The sequence below is a fragment of the Helianthus annuus genome, chromosome 11 (assembly GCF_002127325.2).
Source record: "Helianthus annuus cultivar XRQ/B chromosome 11, HanXRQr2.0-SUNRISE, whole genome shotgun sequence".
Taxonomy (NCBI): Eukaryota; Viridiplantae; Streptophyta; class Magnoliopsida; order Asterales; family Asteraceae; genus Helianthus; species Helianthus annuus.
Window position 1 is genome coordinate 183,396,869 of NC_035443.2, and position 5,894 is coordinate 183,402,762.

Genomic DNA, 5,894 nt, shown 5'->3' on the forward strand with positions numbered 1-5,894 from the left:
AAGAGTTTAGGTTTTCTAATTAACCTAGATGCAGAGGTAGAAGATGGGCTCATATCGAATCGAAGTTAAGGGTACTACTTATAGCCAATGTTTAAGGATAACAATGTTTTTATTTTTTTATTTTCAAATTAAATGTTCGTTTGCGTTCTTTTTTATTTGTTTGCGTTCATTTGTGTTCGAGACCAGTGTTCACGAACTGTTCGTGAACAACTGAATTTCCTTAACGAACGAACACGAATATAAACTTATGTTCGTCATTCGTTCGTAAACATGTTAATTTTCTTAACGAACAAACATGAACATGGCCTTGTTCGTGTTCGTTCGGTTCGTTTACAGCCCTAATTAAGACCTATATGACATGAATTTATGTTTTATACATTTACCTTAATATTAATATAAAAAAACGAAAAAGACCACACTTCGTTCTATCTCTCATTTGGCACATATATAGGGGTGTTTGGCTAAACTTTTTCACACCTCTTTATAACTTATTGACTTTTATAAAAAGTTAATAAGGAGAAAAAGTGTTTGGCAAACTCCAAATGACTTTTTAAAATGACTTTTTGTATAGAGAGAAAAAGTCAGTTTTGAAAAATTAGAACACTGTGATTTTTTGTAGCTTCTTATAACTTTTCATAGAACATGGTGGCTTTTTGAAGCTCCTTAGTCATTTTACATGAATAAGTTAAACCAAACACTATTTAAAAAACAACTTATTGACTTATTGGCTTTTCTCATCACATAAATTAATCCAAACACTTTTTTAAAAACTATTTTTTAAGAAGTCATAAGTCAATAAGTCTTTTTAACAAAAAGATACTTTTTTTGAGATAAATAAGCTTAGCCAAACACCCCCATATTGGCAAAGCTTGGGGGTCAATTTTTCCCAATTCCGAGGGGGCGAAAACGTATATACCTAAAAGTTTCTATACGAAAATACTGTTCATAACACTACGCGTCGAAATCCGCCCCAAGGAAGCTACGCCCATGCCCCCATAATAGTAAAAAAAAAGGTAACTTTGACAAAACCAGCTCTGTAAACTCCACATGCATAAACAATTTATCAAATTCTCTGCCCAGCATCAATGCTAGGCAAACAAAAATATAAAAGATATCTCAAAAAAGCATGTGAACAACTAAATTTGACAAAATTACACAAATTAACTTTTATGTATACATAAAATTGCACCATATACATTTTAGTTTAAAAAGCGCTATTTTTAACCAATTAGTTTGGTCAAATTTGAAGAAAACTGGTATGAGTTGAAACCGGTTATTATTAAGGAAAATAACCAAACCCTATAGAAATTTGTCACACCCCTAAAATACCACCTAGGGAATACCCCTGTTAGGCGTATGACGTACCAACAATGAGCCACTATTTACATTGAACCCATACAAGTTTCAAAATAAAATCCTTAATTATTAATGAAAAAATAGCATTAACGAGTTTCAATAAAAACCAACATGTTCAGAGGAAGCAAATAGTAAACCAAAGTTAAACTGTTTCAAAACCAATGTATAATATCAATAATTCAGTCACATGAATCCCTCCAGTCGACCCATGACCACTCCAGCTACTCCAGGCAGCAAGTTCCCAAATCCAAGATATCTAACGACCTGCGAGCATGCAACAAGTGTATCAGACAACGCTGGTGAGTTCAAAGTTTTGTTAACGCATTTAGTTACGAGGTATGTGTATAAAACAGTTCAACAGTTGAATAGTTCAATAATTTGATTTGATGTTGTTATTAACTCGATTACCGCAGATGGCTACAAGATGTATTTGCCCAACCCCAATGTCTCTATCAAAACATTGGTCATGCTTTAAGGAAATTAGTTCACGCCCGTCCTCCCCGGTATAGTGTGAGGGTGCCAAACCTAATAGCGCTATCAACTAATAACCTCGTTGCCTCCCCCGCAACTATCGGTAGATGTAAGGGGTCTTATGTGATAGACAATGAGTGTAATAACAAACATCCCATTAACCTGACGTTCCTCCCCGGAACGTTACCCGATATCCCTCCCCGGGATGCATGCTTGAAAAAGAGCAGTGAACTCACCTTAGTTTTGCTCGGTAAGATTAATTTACTTGTTTATCATTGGACACCCACACCCTAATATGGTTTCAATGACGGTTAGTTTCTTATTCCTTCAAGACACGCATGTAACAAATCACATATAGCGCACAGGTTGTCACATAGTCACCTAAAAGGCATCCGAATCACATAAAGTTCACATTCACAACCCGTGTCTTACTTTAACACTTAGTAGTTTAGTACGTTACTCAAGTAGATGTGCAGCTCAATTGACTAGAGGCCCAACATCTCAATCTGATGGTTTCCGGCCCACGTTTATAAATGTGTGAGTCCATTCTCCAATGCCTCATTTTATGACAATTGGTTGCACTAATTTTCCAAAACATTTCCCTAGTAATTTATATCCACGATCATGTTTACATGGCTATTCAATTTAAATCAAACAATTTACCCTTTTTCGATTTAGATGAACCTCAATTATCATTATGGCAACTAACATTGTTATCATATCTAATCATCCTTAATCGTGCCAATCCCTTGCTGGTTTCATAACACTCATGTCATCAAATAATTCATCATCATAGTTCTATAATCATCATGCCACAAATACCCTAAAGTTACGTGTCATCATGCCAATATAGTTCATTATGTAAACAGATCCAATTTCCACATACAAGAACATCATAGCATCATCCAATACACATAATACCTTTGACTGTCAATAAACATTATTAATGGAGTATTCATATTATTTCGATTGTTTATGATCATTATTCCATATATAACTTTGCAACAATTTTGTGCATCATCACTTGCACATTGTGCATTGGGTGACTTTCAAAAAAAAAAAGTTTATTTTTTACTTTTAACCCTAAGTTTTTTATCTTTTACAATTTTAACCCTACACAATTTATTTTTTAACTTTAACCCAAAACTTTTCATTATTTGCAATTTAACTTCAAAAACTTTTCATTATTTGCAATTTAACTTCACAACTTTTGTCACTTATACTTTTCATCTTTCGCAAATTTTCGTTTTACGTATAGTTCTAAATTTTTCAAGTTAATACGACGCAACGTGCATGTGTGGTTCAACGTTTTTACCTCTATTTTTCCATGTTTGACAAGTTCGTCGCAACACACATATCCTAGGTCGAGTCGGTATTGGTGGTCGATGACGGTTGTGTGACATTGGTACTATTTGACACCGTTTTACGCCCCGCCGCAACACGGGTGTGCTTTGGGGGGTTTTCAAAGAAAAAATGGTTATGCATATGGTTGTCGTAACGTTGGCTTTGTGGGTTTTTCAAAAAAAAATGTTTTTTTTTTTACTTTTCACCCAAAAGTATTTCATAAATTACTTTTAACTCGGAACTATTTGTTTTTTTTTACTTTTGACCCAAAACTTTTTATCTTTTGCAATCTATTCTCATAACTTTTTTTACTTTCAACTTTGGTCCTTTATAGTTTTTATTTTTCGCAAATTTTTCGCTTTATGCTTGGTTCTAAATTTTGTGACTTAACACATCGCAACGTGCGTCTTTAGTTTAACGTTTTTATGTTTCGTTCTAAATTTTGCGAGTTAACATGACGCAACGTGCGTGTGTGGGTGAACGTTTTTACATCGTCTATTTTTTCCCCGTTTGACAGGTTTAACATAACGTGCGGGTCCTAGATTGACTTAGTTATAACTAAAGAATCCCCGCCGCATTGCGGCGGGTCGCAATCCTAGTTGGCCTAAATTATGAACCAAAACACTTAAATACATTCATTCACACATGGGTCAAGTTCACGAGCAGCATATTAACATGAAATCCCCACTTGTTTCGATGACATCATTACATCATACAATTCACACAACGTTAATATCCTAGACTAGTCTGACCACTTAGGATGTGCACATGATTTGATTATATCAAGACTCCAAATGCACATGGCCGCCATTTTCTTATTCAAGATTATCCACTTCCATCAAACCATTAACCACAAATCTATTGGACTTCACCCTCGTCCCCTAACCAGTTTCATTCTTGGAATCCCTTTTTTTTATTTGTTAAGTTTTTCCATCCCAAAATTATTGACGACCACTCTTATATCAGTGGTTTAGTTTTTGTTGTGGATGGTTATAACACATCACGAAATCAAACCTTAATTAACAGCCTTCATTTGATTCGGATTAAGTCAAGTAATTCACATTATTATCATGAGCATGTTACGCAAACTAATACACTATCATGAATCATAACACACATATTATTATTATCGATCATACCATCCTCACACAAGATAAATACAACAATCAGCATACTTCCAATTCTAACCATAAACCCTACAAGATTTCCCTACTCTACCGTTTTAAACGCAACATACAACGGCACACATATCACGTATAACATACTCAACAATCCTAGTCAAGTCACAATACATAAACAAAGTCTATGCATACAATTCCACACCTTATTGCAGATTTATAATGAATGATAATAACACTAACCAAGAAGTGATGAGGGCGTACAAACCAATAAGCTGCGAACAGGGGGGGGGGGGTCTCCTGTTGCCGTGCGTGTTCTTGAGAGGAGGGTAGGGTTTGTTTTAGTTGTTGATAATAATCAATCTAATACAACATAGGATCATGGTTTAGGGGTGGGCTACAAGTAACCCAAATACCCGCCCCCATATATAACATATAATGGTTTCGGGCCTGATATACTATGTGGGCCAGACGAGAGAGGCCCAAACAGCCATAAAGTGTGTTACGAGTGGGTTTGCGGCCCAGTCCAAAAGACTAACAATACACCTAAAGGGTTCATGAATCAAACATGCAATGAGTATCCAATATACGAATAATGGGTTCATGTTTTAAACATAAAATGATTATCCAATACACATCTAATGGGTTCAAGTATAAGTGGTTTCATGGATAATTACTCACACGCACACAAACATTTAATGAATCAAACGTAAGGATACACGTTGAAGGGTTGTGGAATTTATGTAGTGCTAACCTGAATATTCGGGTTGTCACATCATCCCCAACTTGAAAGAAATTTCGTCCCGAAATTTGATAATTTGATAAACAGTCTCAGCGAAAAAAAACTGAGAACTCGAGCGATAGCTTAGGGTGACTCTGGATTTTCTGCAGGTGCCACAAAATTGGTTTTGGCCGGGTTCAAACTAGTTTTATATAACTGTTTTTTCAAAGGTTTCAAATCGATTGGTATTGTTATAGTTTGTTATGGTACCGTCAAAGAAAAAAAAATTAAAACGAAATGAAAAAAGTTAAAAAAAAATAATAATAAGCTGTAACATAATCAATAAGATGTCTAACTATAGGTGTTGGATTCGTTTAAAATTAAAGATTAATTTAACTATACAATTAAGTGCAAAATTATGTAAATATGGGAGAACACCTCTCGGAGGGATTCGAACTTGGGGTGAAGGGTTTAAACAGCATATGTTGACCCTTTGGAATAAGCATAAAATTCAGTTGATCTACCGTTAAAAAAAATTTAACTATACAATTCAACAAGTTTAATAATTATAAAGAGTTAAAAGTGTTTAAAGTTGTGGTTGTTACACAATTATGATCTAGTTCTGTTTTACACATTTACTTTACTATTATTTCATTTCTATTTCTATATGATTTTAATTTAAAGTGCTGATGAATAATTTATTCAATCTATTGGGTCACTTTGTTCTGTCTCTCATTTTGCACATATATAATTAAGTTGTCTAATAGTAAAAAAAAAAAAATAACTTTGGAAAAACCACCCTTGTGGACTCACAATGCAGAAATAATTTATCAAAGTCCCTACCTAACATTAGTGCTAGGGAAATAAAGATAGAAAACATAACT

General features: G+C 34.4%; 1 long non-coding RNA gene across 1 annotated transcript; it reads right to left on the reverse strand.

Annotated features, from left to right (window-relative positions):
• Positions 1-1,579: 1,579 nt before the first annotated feature.
• On the reverse strand, positions 1,580-4,666 carry LOC118484320. Its single transcript, XR_004873319.1, has 3 exons — positions 4,533-4,666; positions 2,064-2,117; positions 1,580-1,620 (listed from the first exon to the last, which is right to left on the reverse strand). It is a non-coding gene; the product is annotated as an uncharacterized LOC118484320 (long non-coding RNA).
• Between the last annotated feature and the right edge of the window lie 1,228 nt (positions 4,667-5,894).